The sequence below is a fragment of the Desmodus rotundus genome, chromosome 11, assembly GCF_022682495.2.
Source record: "Desmodus rotundus isolate HL8 chromosome 11, HLdesRot8A.1, whole genome shotgun sequence".
NCBI classification, from domain to species: domain Eukaryota; kingdom Metazoa; phylum Chordata; class Mammalia; order Chiroptera; family Phyllostomidae; genus Desmodus; species Desmodus rotundus.
The window spans coordinates 37,792,266-37,808,875 of record NC_071397.1 but is presented as its reverse complement, the minus strand read 5'-3'; positions in this window follow the sequence as shown (position 1 = coordinate 37,808,875).

Below are 16,610 nucleotides of genomic sequence, written 5' to 3'. Positions count from 1 at the left end.
CTCAATTATTTAGGGACCTAACTTCATTTATAAAAGACTTTTCTATATAGGTAGACATTCATGGTAGACATTCATCCATTTGCTCCATTATGTATTATAGTAAGCAGAATCTTAGAAAGCTGGAGATGAAATATCACACAAGGTAAAAGACGACAGACCTTGTATTCCCCCAGGTGTAGTTTGCATTCAATATCTGCCTTATCGATTGCTATGTAACCTTTAGCAGGTTACTCAAAATTCCAAGATTCCCAAATATAAATAATGGGAACAGTAAGTACAGCTTCACTTTACTTTTATAAGAAATAAATTAAAAAATATTTGAAAGGAAATGGCAAAATGCCTGGCACACAGTAGATTTCCAATAAATATTCTTTCCTGTCTCATATAAAATCAGAATTGCATTTTAAGAGTATTGGGCAACTTAATAATTAAAAGAATCTTGAAATAAAGAGGTGGAAATGAAGTTGTTGTTCATTGGGTATAGAGTGTTAGTTCTGCAGGATAAAAAAAAAAGTTCTAGATGTCTGTTACATGACAGCGGTGATATAGTGAACACCACTGAACTGCACCCTCAAACCCGATTAAAATGGGAGGTGACATCAGCAAGACGGCAGGATCAGAGGTCCCCTGCTTACATTTCCCCCTCAGCAAGGATAATCTGACAGTCTTTCACAGACAAGAGTAACTTCGGCCGAGCCGTGAAACCCAAATGGGAGATTTTGAAGCACTGATGGAGCCCATGACCAAGAAGGGCCATTTTGGAAAGATAATAGACTTGTTGACTCTGGTTCTGCTCAGAACTGGAAACGACCCTGTCCCCATGTGGACTCAGGCACAACATCGTCTGGCCTTGCTCCTGAGATCAGTTAACATCTTCAAGGAAACCCAACAGGAGTCATGCCTGCCCTCACCAGAGGTGCCAGGCCCACTAACACTGGTCACAGCTGTGGACCCTCACAGGTCCCATGAACCAGCACCCATTACGCCCATGGATGCTCAGACCAGCAGTAGTGATTTTAGTTCATAATACTGTACAACAAACTTGAAATCTGCTATGAGAGTAGTTCTTGAGAGTTCTCACACACATACAAAAAGTAATTGGTAACTATGTGATATGATAGATATGTTCAAATGGGAAGAACAAATGGTTAATGTAAGTGTTATGTGTTTTTTACCACAATTAAAACACCTTTTTAAAGGATTTTATTTATTTATTTTTAGAGAGAGGGGAAGGGAGGAAGGAAGAGAGGGAAACATCAATGTGTGGTTACCTCTCACGTGCCCCATACTGGGGACCTGGATGGCAACCCAGACATGTGCCCCGAGTGGAAATTGAACCAGTGACCCTTTGGTTTTCTGGCCAGTACTCAATCCACTGAGACACACCAGCCAGTACACCACAATTAAAGCATTTTAATTAGAAAAAAGAAAAACATGCAATCCCAATTGAGGTGCATTCTACAAAATACTTGACCAATACTTCTAAAAACTCTCAGAGTAATGAAAGCAAACAAACAAACAAAAAAATCTGAGAAACTGTCATAGCCAAGGGAGCCAAAGGAGACATGATGACTAAATGTAATGTGGAAACCTGGATGGGATCCTGGAGCAGAAAAGGGAAAATATGAAAAAATCTATGAAAATATGAATAAACTATGGACTTTAGTTAAGTAATAATAATGTATTAATATCAGTTTATTGTGACAACTGTGCCATGTTTTCAATAAAAGAAACTGTGTGCAGGGTATATGAGAACTTTCTGTATTATCCTTTCAATTTTTCTGTAAATCTAAAATTGTTCTAAAAAATGAAGTTGTTTTAAAAAATAAAAGTGAAGTTCATCCTTTTGTTTTTAAAAAATTGAAGTTGACCCTTTGGTTTAAAAAAAAAATGAACTTGATCCCTTTGTAAAGCAAGACAGTGTTTTAAAGTGAATAACTACCCATGTAGCCCTGACTGGTGTGGCTCAGCAGGTTGGATGTCATACCACAAATCAAAAGTCACCGGTTCCATTCCTGGTCAGCTCACATGCCTGGGCTGTGGGCCAGGTCCCCAGCAGGGGGAATGCGAGAGGCAACCGATTAGTTTCTCTCACACATCAAAATTTCTCTCCTCTTTCTCCCTCCCTTCCCCTCTCTATAAAAAGAAATATTTTTGAATTTAAAAAATAACTATCCATGAGCCCTGGCTGGCGTAGCTCAGTGGATTGAGCATGGGTTGCAAACCAAAGGGTCACCAGTTGGATTCCCAGTCAGGGCACATCCCTGGGTTGCAGGCCAGGTCCCCAGTGGGGGCCACATGAGAGGCAACAGACATTGATATTTCTCTCTCTTTCTCCCTCCCCTCCCCTCTCTCTAAAAATAAATAAATAAAACCTTTAAAAAAATAAAAAAAACAACTATCCATGTATTTATTTGTACTGAAATGTCATGTTTTTTCCTAATTTTATTGTTATTCAAGTACAGTTCTCTGCCTTTTCCCTCCATCACAGCGTAACTCCCACCCCCCCACCCCCTATCATTGTCCATGTGTCCTTTATAATTGTTTCTCCAAACCCTTCACCTCTTCTCCCCTGAAATTCCCTCCCCTCTACCCTCTGGTCACTGTCAGCCTTTTCTCAATTTCAGTGTTTTTGATTCTATTTTGCTTGCTTGATTGTTTTGTTGATTAGGTTCCTATTAAGGTGAGATAATATGGTATTTGTCTTTCACCACATGGCTTATTTCGCTTAGCATAATGCTCTCCAGTTCCATCCATGTTGTTGCAAAGGGTAGGAGCTCCTTCTTTCTTTCTGCTGCATAGAATTCCATTGTGTAAATGTACCATTGTTTTTTGATCCATTCATTTACTGATGGGCACCTAGGTTGCTTCCAGCACTTGGCTATTGTAAATTGTGCTGCTATGAATATTGGAGTGCATAGGTTCTTTTGGATTGGTGTTTCAGGGTTCTTAGGATATAATCACAGCAGTGGAATTGCTGGGTCAAAAGGCAGATCAGTTTTTAGTTTTCTGAGGAAATTCCATATTGTTTTCCACAGTGGCTGGACCAGTCTGCATTCCCACGAACAGTGCACTAGGGTTACCTTTTCTCCACACCCTCTCCAACATTTGTTTGCTGACTTGTTTATGATGGCCATTCTGACTGGTGTGAGGTGGTATCTCATTGTGGTTTTAATTTTCATCTCTGTGGTAGCTAGTGATACTGAGCATCTTTTCATATGTCTCTGGACCCTCTGTATATCCTCCTTGGAGAAGTGTCTGTTCAAGTCCTTTGCCCATTTTTTAATTGAGTTGTATGTCTTCTTAAAATGGAGTCGTCTGAGTTCTTTATATATTTTGGAAATTAAACCCTCGTCTGAGGTATCATTGGCAAATATGTTTTCCCATACAGTTGGTTCTCTTTTTATTTTAATGTTGTTTTCTTTGGTCATGCAGAAGCTTTTTATTTTGATGAGATCCCATTTGTTTATTCTTTCCTTTATGTCCCTTGCTCTAGGGGACATATCAGTGAAAAACTGCTGTGTGAAATATCTGAGATTTTCCTGCCTATGTTCTCCTGTATGACTTTAATGGTATCACGACTTATATTTAAGTCTTTTATCCACCTTGAATTTATTTTTGTGTATGGTGTAAGTTGGTGATCGAGTTTCATTTTTTTGCATGTAGCTGTCCAGATCTCCCAACACCATTTGTTGAAGAGGCTATTTTTACTCCATTTTATACTGCTTCCCCCTTTGTTGAAAATTAATTGACCGTAGACACTTGGGTTTATTTCTGGCGTCTCTGTTCTGTTCCATTGGTCTATCTCTCTGTTTTTTTGCTAGTACCAGGCTGTTTTGATTACAGTGGCCTTGTGATACAGTTTGATATCAGGTATTGAGATCCCTCCTACTTTGCTCTTCTTTCTCAAAATTGCTGCAGCTATTCAGGGTCATTTATTGTTCCACATAAATTTCTGAAGTGTTTCTTCTATACCTGTGAAATATGTCATGGGTACTTTAATAGGTATCTATAAATTGCTTTGAATCTAAATTGCTTTGGGTAGTATGGACATTTTGATGATGTTAAGTCTTCCAATCATGAACACGGTATATATTTCCATTTGTTTGTGTCTTCCTTGATTTCTTTCTTCAGTGTTGTGTAGTTTTCTGAGTATAGGTCTTTAACCTCCTTGGTTGGGTTTATTCCTAGGTCTTTATCTTTCTTGTTGCTATATCAAATGGGATTTTTCTCCTGATTTCTGCTTCTGATGTTTCATTGTTGGTGTACAAAAATGTCTTTGATTTCTGGATATTGACTTTGTATCCCACTGTTATGCCAAATTCATTTATTAGGTCAAGCAGTTTTTTGGCAGAGTCTACAGAATTTTCTATGTACACTATTATTTCATCTGCAAACAATGACAGTTTTGTTTCTTCCTTTCCAATTTGGGTGCCTTTTATTTCCTTTCCTTGCCTGATTGCTGTGGTGGAAACTTCCAATACTACATTGAATAGAAGTGGTGAAAGTGGACAACCTTGTCTTATTCCTGATCTTAGTGGGAAAGATTTTAGTTTTTGCCCATTAAGTATGATGTTGGCTGTAGGTCTCTCATATGTGGCCTTTATTATGTTGAGGAATGCTCCCTCTATTCCCACTTTGCTGAGTGTTTTTATCATAAATGGGTGTTGTACTTTATCAAGTGCTTTTTCCGCATCTATTGATATGATCATGTGATTTTTATTTTGCTGTTGCTTATGTGATGTATTATGTTTACTGATTTGCAAATATTGTACCATCCTTGCATTTGGTCATGGTGTATGGTCTTTTTAATGTATTGCTGGATGAGGTTTGCCAATATTTTGTTGAGAATTTTAGTGTCTAAGTTCATCAGTGATATTGGCCTGAAGTTTTCTTTCTTTGTTGTGTGTTTATCTGTTTTTGAGATGATGCTGGCTTCATAAAAAGATTTTGGGAGTCTTCCATCATTTTGGATTTTTTGGAATAGTCTGTGAAGGATAGGGGTTAGGTCTTCATTTAATACTTTGTAGAAATCTCCTGTGAAACCATCTGGTCCAGGGCTTTTGTGTGTCGGGAGTTTTTTGATTACTGCTTCAATTTCATCTGCTGTTATTGGTTTGTTCAGGCTTTCTGAAATATGAGATTTTAACATGGTCAAGTTTTTAAAAGGAGAACAGTCTTGTTATATTATATATTTTGTTATATTATGTTAATTTTTATTCTCTATAACTTGTGTCTGAAGCCTAAAAACTAAAGAGACTGATGTATGAATTATTAAAACTACAAAAAACTTGTTGTATTCTTTATCTTCTCATTAAAATCATAGCACCTATGCTTTGGAGTTAATATTTGGGAATTATAAATGTATCACAGAAGAAAGAGGCACATAATTAAACTTCTAAGTTTAAAAACCTTGGCATAAAGTAAGCTAATATAAATCATGTACAGCAAGAACAACATATGTGTGTAATATATGTGCAGTGATAGAAAATCTTTGGGAAGGGCTAAGTGATAAAATTGCAAACTTCAGCAGCATGTAAAAAAGCTTCACTGATACATAACTCAGCAATTCCATTCCATAGTGTCCATAGAAATGTGTGCATATGCTTACCAAAACACATGTAGTAGAATATTCATAGCAACACTATGCATTAGAGCACCATTACAAGACACTGCCTCAATGTTTACCAATAGTAGGTAGAAGTGATACAAAAAAAAGCATGTTATGTTTACACATTGAAATATTGCACAGCAATGTTGATAAATGATCTATGACTAAGGAAAACATTGAAGAATCGCACATGCATAATACTGAACAAAAGAAACAAGACACAGAACAATACATATTATATGATATATTTCACATAAAGTTCAAAGACACAGAGAACTGATTTATTGTCAGGGAAGTGATTATTCTTTGGGAGTTAGTAACCAGAAAGGGGAACTAAAGTGGTTTCTGGGATGCTGATAACATTCTGTTCCTTGATCTGAGCACGTTCAGTTTGTGAATCTTTATTGAGTTGTACACTTATAATGTCCACTTTCCTCAATGTATTTTATACCTTAATAGGAAGCTTTAAAGTTTTTACTTGAAATTAGTTTGGACATGACCCAAATATTTAAAAAAACCTGTTTTAACATCAAGTAGCACTACTCTATAGTACTAAATGCTTCATATGAAAACATTTTAGAAGACATCAAGATTGTATAGAAGAAGAAAATACCATGTACTTTAGGTTGTGTCCATTCAATCCTAAAGTAAAAGCTTAATATGATCGATTTATCAGAACAATGAACAGGAAAACTGTAAAACCAATACGCTGAGTTGAAAATATTTGTTCTAGAGATCTAATGTGATTCCATTTCCACTTATCTATCATTACACTCAAGACTCTCCTATGTTCAAACCAATGAGAATCACACTGAGTGCCCATCTCCCAGGGAATAACTGGGGTCTAGAGTTACCTGAAATCTCCATAACTGGATCACTGAAACCCAGAATTGTTTGTGTTTCTTTATCTGTGAAAATTCTGTATATTTGGTCTTTGCCTCACTTCCTAGTTTGTGTTCCAGTATATCTCTGATACTACCGTTTTGAACTCCAGAAAATTTGGCCAAGACCCTGATAAGCTGCCTGAATCTAGCTAGTTCCCTCTCCTTTGGGAGATGGGTTCTGTCCCAGTCCTGTTGGCTACTGGCTAAAGTCTTCAAACTTTTCAAGTCTCCCTCAGACCCAAGACAATGTCATCAAACTAATTATATGTATTTCATTTGCTAAGTACAAACCCACCAGGCAGGGCTAAAACCCCAAACACCATCACATATTAGCCCACAATTGCATTGTGCTCTTAAATACTGTAACTTTGCTTTCTGACCTCCCTCCTTGAGCATCAGCTCTAAACCAGGCCATTTCTCCAGAATGGTACTTCTCCCTTCCTGATATACCACAGTTGTGTTCCAAGAGCCATAGGGAAAGCCCATGCAAAATATGATATCATGAATAGAGTTCATAGTCACTGCCTCTTTGGCTACAGATTCAACCAAATGTACTAGTTTACATTATTTTGATTCTTAGTAACCAAAGGCATGGAAAATTCTCTAAATAAAAAGGCATTTAGGCCTGGCAAGTCCTGGAAAATGCAGAAAATGATTGCAGTTCTACATTTCAACTAATTTTCCATAAACATGTGTAATTATTACAAGGTTAAAACTGAAGTTCACTTGTGCCTCAAACTATAGAAATCACTTTCTATCAAATGCCAACCAAATCTGCAAGCTATTTTCATGTAGGGAAGAAAAACGTACTTTGACATTTCACACCAAAATATGCTTTCTGGGCATGGTCAAATCAAAATAAAAGTATTCACCTTAACAATTCAATCTGAAAGTAAATTTAAAAAGTTATATAACATAATTTGAAAAGACTGTAGAATTTTAAAACAACAATTCAAAATGGCTGAATTCCTAAACTATATTTCAAATGGAGAACCTGGAGCTGCAATTACCTTTCAAATGATTACAATACAGTCAAATTAAACAGTTTAACTAGACTATTTCTGTAAAATAATCACTTTTTACTGTTTTGTGGTTACCATTATTCAGATCTTTCTGTTGGTCTGGTATCTTCACTGCACCATGGTCCACCTGGCCCAACCATGACAATAGGTAAGGTGAGCAAGTGCACTTACTGTGAGGTGATGAAAGGTGCTGTACATCGGTTAGACAAGATAATGGTCCATTAAATGGTTGAGGTAGGAATAAATCAGATATAACAGTTGTGAAAGATTCCAGATAATGTCAAAATGAATACATGGCCAAAGATCAAGGAAAAAATTCTACTTCGGGGTTATTTCAGGGTTTAAGTAATCAGAATTCAGTTCAGTGGCTGCATTTCTAAAACTTAGTAACTGAGCAAAGAAAATAGATTTTGTCACAAGAAAGTGCTATCAGTAAGTTATATAATTATGACATAACTTTGATAAGTTGTCCTAGTCAGTTCAGGCTTCTGTAATAGTTCAGGCAGCTGGAAAGTCCAAGATCAAGGTGCTGATGAGAGTACTCTTCCTGGTTTACAGATGACTGGCCTCTTAGAGAGAGCCAGAGAGAGCCAGAGAGAGCTCTATTTTCTTCATTCTTACAAGAGCATAAATTCCCTTCATGGAGGTTCTATCCTCATAACCTAATTCATGAACCCAATTCATAACCCCACCACACTGGGAATTAGAATTTTTCAAAAATCCTTTTGAAGACAAACATTCAATCCATTCAGTTTCCATTCCTATATCATAAAATTGGAAAAAAAGAAAATCCCCTCCAGTGCAGTAACATGATTTCTCCAAAAGAAATTTAGAGAAAGCTACATGCCTTTGTTAAAGTTGTAAATACTTGCTGCAGGGAAACTGGATCATGGTATTTCTATTTCATTCTGCTTAACATCAAAACTTAATTATAAGAGGCATCAAAACTTAATTATAAGAGGTGTTTAAACTATTTACACTAGCATTTATCTCTCTTTTCAACATTCATTACTCACCAACCTTAATGACAGTTTGATTTTAAATAATAGGACATAAATTTTATTGATCTTATTTATAGGAATTACATTATATACTGTGCAATGCATAATGAACTCAAGCTTCCAATTATTTAAAGCCAGCTTAGCTGTAATCTAAAATGCTGTCTTAGTGTTTTTATACTAGCTTCTGGTATGAAGTTTATTTTCCATAGTTTTTCATTGACTCTTTTAGTCACTTTAAGTAGTTTATTTATTTTTTTGTTACTTTTTTTTTATGTGCGCAGGCACTAAAAAACATTTCTTATCTACTTCACAGATTATCAGCCAGCTATGTTAGTCTTTTTTTTCCAAATAAGTAAATGATTTTAGAATGAGATTACAATTTTCCAAATGTCCAATAACTATTTTTACATTTAGTTATATTCTCTATATTCATAGTCAATATACTGCAATATTCTTTTAAATGTATGTAAGCAAGACAAAACATTATTAATTTTAAAAGTTTATGAAGAAACCCAGGTAGGTAGCAGAGTAGATGAGGAAGTAGATAAAATAAATAATTCCAATGAGAAAAATGAATGGAAAGGGTTTTCAGAATTAAGACTTTAATTTGACTTCATTATCTTTCAGACCACTGAATCCAAGAACTGATCATTGCCATAGACCCACTTGGATCAGGAAATCAAAAGTGGGGAAAAAGACAAAAATTATCAATCACATAATTCTCAAAAGTGTGATGTATAAAAACACTTGTAGGTTAGATTCTTTGACTTTTCTCTCTATGTGAATATGAGATTTAAGTACAGTAGAAGATAAATTAGGGGTTGACCATGACTCCTTATCGCCTATTGTTCAGTGATGGCCTGAGTTTTAATATAAATATAGAAAGTTAAGATGTCTTATCCCCTTATTCTGTAGATGAAGATTTCTGGTTCACTGAAATAAATTTACCTGTCCTAGAGTAAAATAAATTAGGGTCAGACCTAACTTTGGAATAAGGAGTCCTCATTCTTTGTCTAACATCTCCCCATTATCCCAAATTACCCCTTAAAGTTATTGTAGTTAGACCTGATAGTCATTGAACTTACTAAAGTCTTAATTTGTAACTTTTAAATTTTATGTATTTATTATTAGTCAACTTCCATCAAGGGATTATTTCTAAATTATAAATAGTTGTAAGGAGTTAGGTCTTATCTGAGTTTATAATTATTCTTCTACTTCTCCTTTAATGAACATTCATCAACAAATCTGTTTTTCTTTTTTTTAATTCTTTTTATTGTTGTTCAGTTACAGTTGTCCCCATTTTACCCCCATTTCTCCCCCCTGCCCCATCCAACCTGTTCCCAAAGACAATCCCCCCCCCATTCATCCTTGTCCATGAGTCCTTTGTACATGTTCTTTCCTCTGTTAATTGCACCCCCCCACACACACACTCTGGTCACTGTCACTTTGTTCTTTATTTCCATATCTCTGGTTCTTTTTTGCTCATCTGTTTTGTTGATTAGGTTCCACTCATAGGTGAGATCACATGGTATTTGTCTTTCTTGTTTCATTTAGCATAATACTCTCCAGTTCTATCCATGCTGTTGGGAAGGGTAGCATTTCCTTCTTTCTTCCAGCTGCATAGTATTCCATTGTGTAAATGTACCATGGTTTTTTGATCCACTTAGGCTGTTTCCAGCACTTAGCTATTATAAATTGTGCTGGTATGAACTTTGGGGTGCATGGGTTCTTTTGAATTGGTGTTCCAGGATTTGTAGGGTATAATTCCAGCAGTGGTAGAATTGCTGGATCAAAAGGCAGTTCCACTTTTAGTTTTCTGAGGAAATTCCATACTGTTTTTCACAGTGGCTGCACCAGTCTGCATTCCCACCAACAATGCACTAGGGTTCCCTTTTCTCCACAACCTCACCAGGACTCGTTTTTTGTTGATTTGTTAATGATGGCCATTCTGACTGGTATGAAGTGGTATCTCACTGTGGTATTAATTTGCATCCCTCTGATGGCTAGTGATGTTGAACATCTTTTCATATGCCTATGGGCCCTCTGTATGTCCTCCTTGGAGAAGTGTCTGTTTAGTTCCTTTGCCCATTTTTTGACTGGATTATTTGTCTTCCTGGTGTGGAGTCGTGTGACTTCTTTTTATATTTTGGAGATCAAACCCTTGTCCTAGGCCTCATTGGCAAATATGTTTTTCCATACATTTGGTTCCCTTTTTATTTTTGCTGATGTTTTCTTTAGCTGTGCAGAAGCTTTTTTAATTTGACATAGTCTTGTTTGTTTATTCTGTATTTTCTTTGGCTCTAAGTAAAATAGATAATTTTTAAAACATTAGAATTTATATTTATTTTTTAATTATTTCCTGCTAAGCCAAATTAATCCTAACACATCACAATCGGAGGTAATCAAAGTAAAACATTGTCCATATAATAGATTTGTATAAGTCTACATTGCTTGCTGCCACAGCTCCCAGTCAGCCACAAGATCATGAGGGTAAACACCCAATACAACCAACCATACTCTACGGTATACTGTGTTGCCAGTGTTTTTTGGAGACTGTGTTCTGACCATGTTTAAGTTAGGCTAGACTAACTAAGCTATGATGTTTGACAGGTTAGGTGTAATCATTTAAAAACTGGCCTAGGAGCTAACACAATGGTATGGGTGTTTCCAGCTTACTCCTCTAACCAACTTGCCCATATCTGATCATCCCTCATGTCTGTATTCATGCTGCCCCAGCACTGGCATGCATTGGCCCTCAAGTACCAGATCTGTAAATTGGTCTTTGGCAGGAAACTGTCAGCTAAGAACATGTTCTAACCTTGGGATTATATTACTTCATTCATTCATTTATTTTTAAAATATTTATTGAGTGTATACTATGAACCAGGCATAATACCAATCCTAGAAATATAATAATAATTTAAAATTACAAATTACATGTCATCTTCTATAATAGAAAGATGAAGATAGATATTGATAAATTATTACACTAAAAATATGTCATTTTTAAAAGCATTTTATTTATTTTTTAATATACTTATTGATTATGCTATTACAGTTGTCCCATTTCCTCCCCCCACTCCACGCCATCCTGCCCACCCCCTCCCTCCCACATTCCCGCCCTATAGTTCATGTCCATGGGTCATACTTATAAGTTCTTTGGCTTCTACATTTCCTACACTATTCTTACCCTCCCCCTGTCTATTTTCCACCTATCATTTATGCTACTTATTCTCTGTACCTTTCCCCCCTCTCCCCCTCCCACTTCCCTATTGACAACCCTCATGTGATCTCCATCTCTATGGTTTTGTTCCTGTTCTAGTTGTTTGCCTAGTTTGCTCTTGTTTTTGTTTTCGGTGTGGTCGTTAATAACTGTGAGTTTGCTGTCATTTTGACTGTTCCTATTTTTTATCTTCTTTTTCTTAGGTAACTCCCTTTAACATTTCATACAATAAGGGCTTGGTGATGATGAACTTCTTTAACTTAACCTTATCTGAGAAGCATTTTATCTGCCCTTCCATTCTAAATGATAGCTTTGCTGGATACAGTAATCTTGCATGTAGGTCCTTGCCTTTCATGACTTGGAATACTTCTTGCCAGCCCCTTCTTGACTGTAAGGTCTCTTTGGAGAAATCAGCTGACAGTCTTATGGGAAGTCCTTTGTAGGTAACTGTCTCCTTTTCTCTTGCTGCTTCTAATATTCCCTCCTTCTGTTTCATCTTGGGTAATGTAATTCTGATGTGCCTTGGTGTGTTCCTCCTTGGGTCCAGTTTCTTTGGGACTCTCTGAGCTTCCTGGATTTACTGGCAGTCTATTTCCTTTGCCAGATGAGGGAAGTTCTCCTTCATTATTTGTTCAAATAAGTTTTCAATTTTTTGTTCTTCCTCTTCTCCTTCTGACACCCGTATAATTCGGATGTTGGAACGTTTCAAGATGTCCTGGAGGTTCCTAAGCCTCTCCTCATTTTTCCGAATTCTTGTTTCTTCATTCTTTTCTGGTCGGATGTTTCTTTCTTCCTTCTGGTCCACACCATTGATTTGAGTCCCAGTTTCCTTCGCATCACTATTGGTTCCCTGTACATTTTCCTTTGTTTCTCTTGTCATAGGCTTCATTTTTTCATCTGGTTTTTGAACAGATTCAACCAATTCTGTGAGCGTCTTAATAACTAGTGTTTTGAGCTGTGCATCTGATAGGTTGGCTATCTCTTCCTCCCTTAGTTGTATTTTTTCTGGAGCTTTGAAGTGTTCTGTCATTTGGGTCATTTTTTTTGTCTTGGTGCATCTGTTACTTTAAGGGGCGGAGCCTTAGGTGTTCCCCGGGGCGGGGTAACACTGATAGCTGTGCTGTCATGCTGTATGTGGGGGAGGGGCAGAGAGGGAGCAATGGTGCCCGCTCCCCTCTCCACCAGATTTCAGTCTTTCACTCAGCTACCCACAATCAAACTGGGTCCCTCTGGTGCTGGTTCCTGAGTAGATGGGCTTGTGCACACCCCAGGACCCTGTGGGTCTCTCCAATGACCTCTCTTGTGAGGCTGGGAGTCTCTCCTGCTGCCGCCCCAACCCCCACGGGCGTTTTCAATCAGAGGTTTGAGGCTTTATTTCCCTGTGCTGGAGCCCTGGGTTGCAGGGTCTGCTTTGCTCCCCGCTGTTTGTCCGGTTTATATGTGTGCGAATGTGGGGCCGCAGGGTGCTACCCGCCGCTCTGCCTGCCCCGTTCTCCGCCACTCTGAGTCCAGCCCTCTCGGCCTATCTGCGGGAATGTAGGGCCGCAGGGTCTGCTAGTGGTTAGACTGCCTACCCCATTCATCCCACAGTCTGCCAGTCTTGGTCCTGCCACGGCCACGCGAGTCCTCTTTGCCCCAGTGCCCATCTCCACCCCTCCTACCGGTCTGGATGAATGTTTATTTTTTTTCCTTGGTGTTGGACTTCATTGCCATTCGATTTTCTGTCAGTTCTGGTTGCGCGAGGAGGCACAGTGTGTCTACCTAAGCCGCCATCTTGGTTCTCCCTTAAAAGCATTTTAAATGTCTGTTATGATGCAGGGTGTATCCTGGGTTTTGGGAATGCCAGGATGAAAAGGGTAGGTGGGCTACTTGCTCCCTGAAGTATTTGCATTCTATGGAGGAAAAGCAGAAGAGGCAGAGTTGAGCAGACTAGAAGCAAATATTGTAAAATCAGCTTGTAAAAATTGGGGAAAATATTGTGGTTTGTGACACACTTTGTGAAGAAAAGAGACTGAGTGGTCTGATGGAAAATAAGGGGAGATGAAGCTACTTAGGCTGAATAAGGGGAGGCCTCTTTGAGGAAGGTGATTTCAGATCTGAAGATTCTTTTTCAGATTCAAATAGGAAATAGTCAAACATATGAAAAGTCATATAGAAAATGTTCTAGATAGAGGAAACAGTAAGCGTAATGTTCTGGAAACAGGAAAGGTTTGTCCTCCGTAACTGGAGCATAGTAAGTGAGGGAGAGATTAGTACAAGAAATGATTTGGGGAGGTAGACAAAGAGCTATGTAAACCATGGTAAAGAATTTGAATTTTATTCCAAATGAAATTTTGAAGTATTCAAGGGTTGTAAGTATTAAGGTGAAGTCATTTAACTTATGTTTAAAAAGATCAGTCTGGATGCTTGGTAACAGATGTAATATAGGAGGTTGAGAATAGAAGTACTGAGCATGACAAACTAGACAGTCATTACTACATCCAGGCAAGAGATGCTGTGGTGGTGACAGTGAAAATTAAGACAAGTAACAAATTTGAGGTATATTAAGGCAGAGGAGACAGAGATTATGGATGCACAGAACGATATGAAGTTTTGAGTTTCTTGCTTGAATGATTGGCTAGATGGCATCAATATAAACATTTATTGAAATGGGGAAGCCTAAAAGAGGAACAGGTTGTTTTGGGATGGATTCGCTTATTATTGCTGTTATTTTATGGATGGAAGGTGAACAGGAATCAAGACCTTAAGAATAGTTTTTTAGAAAATGTGAGATATCAGTAAAACGCAACTATACAATAAGAATTGGATGTATGATTTCAGAGCTAAGGTAAGGGGATGTATGATTTTAGAGCTATTTATCTAGAGCTCTAGATAAATATTTGACCATATCAGCATATTGGTAAAACCTGGGTTGCTTAAATGATATCATTTATAGAGAAAATAAAGCAAATGCTAATCAGCAGAAATAGAAACTAACAAATGACACCAAGAAACAGTAGTTAGATCAAGAAGTAGTATTAAAGCATAGTTTTCTGAAGTAAAAACTGTTAACTTTCATACAAACATACATCATAAAATGAATGTGTCAAAAAACTTTTTTAACTCATTGATTGAGAAAACCAGACACACATTACAAACAATTCAAAGAAGTCAAAAACCACAAGTTTATATGGAATAAGAAAAAAGTAACACAAATTTACAAATGGATCCAAAACTCACTTTTTTGGAGGAGGAAGGAGGGAGAGTGAGAATGTTTCTTCCAGCAGATAGAATTTATTTTCATATCTATAGACAAGGATTATTTCCAATGCTTTCAATTATCTATAATTCCCAGTTGTAAAACATCGCAGAGGTAAGGCTCATCGGCCCCATAGAATTAAATAATCCCCAGAGGCTCCAACATGGTTTAAAAGAATATATATTAATCTCTTTTGCGTATTCCAAAGTCAAATTATTCCTTACAATGACAACTAATAAAATATGGCACCCCGGAAGCCAAGAAAAAAATTGTTTCAATACAAAGTCAGTGGTCATCTATGTGGCATACTAAGAAGTACAGGGAAATGCAGACAGAGAGTACCCTTGGTTTGATAACATGGAAATCATGAGATAACAATTTTAGAAAGGAATGGAGATAGAAACCAGATCACTGGAGAGTTAATAAACAGTTGCAAACTAAAGAGCTGATATGTAAGTAACTATTCAGAGGTTGGGTGTTTGGTTGTTATTGTTGCCTGTTTCATACTACCGGGGAAAAGCATTGAAATGTGGTAGAATCAGGACATAGACTCTGTGATGAAAGCCTGAGTGAAGGTCTTGAAAAGAGCATTGTATCTTTCCAAAGGGCTAATATTTACCTTTCCCTACAGCAGTAGTAAGTCAATATTTAGTATAAGCTTTGTATTAAAGTTATGTTATAAAATTAGTAGTTATTATTCCCATAAGTTTAAATCAAAAGAATACTTAAAGCTTGACCCTAAGTCATATAGAACAAGGCTTGAACCACAACTCCACAATGACTCACCTATTAGGAGATCTCAGACCAGACAATTTCTCTGACATTCATCTTTTTTTTTAAGATTTTACTTATTTATTTCTAGAGAGAGGGGAAGAGAGGGAGAGAAATATCAATGTATGGTTACCTCTGGCGTGGTCCCCACTGGGGATGTGGCCCACAACCCAGGCATGTGCCCTGACTGGGAATCAAACCAGAGACCCTTTGGTTTGCAGCCCACGCTCAATCCACTGAGCTACACCAGCCAGGGCCTGACCTTCATCTTTATGATGTGTGAAATAGTAAGCCATTCTCCACAGAGATGAAGAGATTAAATAAGTTGTAATTTATAACTAGATGATAGATAAATGCTGGTTTCTTCTTTTTCATTCAAAATGGGAAAACAGATGCAAAGAAGACACAGAGAAGTACTCAGCATCTCAGAAACAATTAAAGCAAAAGTCCAAATCAGGCTCTTTTGTCTTACCATTAATCAGTTGAAACATGAAAAATCCAGTCAACCAGTATGTTGTTGTTTCTAAATATTAGCACTTTTGGCTACACACAATAAATGCTCCTTGTTAAGGACCTCACCCGTCCCTAACCCCAGAAACAGAAACTATCTGCAGACCAGAAATAGATGATACTTATTCACAACCAGTAATGAAGATTAGTGAAGGACTCTGTGATGGTGGGTCAGTAGCACCATCTGTGTGCAAGAAGAGTAGCCCGTCCCTGGGTGAGTAATCTTTTGAATAATGACTGACGGTTTTGGTAATAGAGAAACAGCTAGTCTACTGCTCAGATTCTGAGCCACCTAGCTTCTGCAGAGGCCTTGGTTGAATTTTTAACTTTAATTTTTTAAGCCAGGGGGT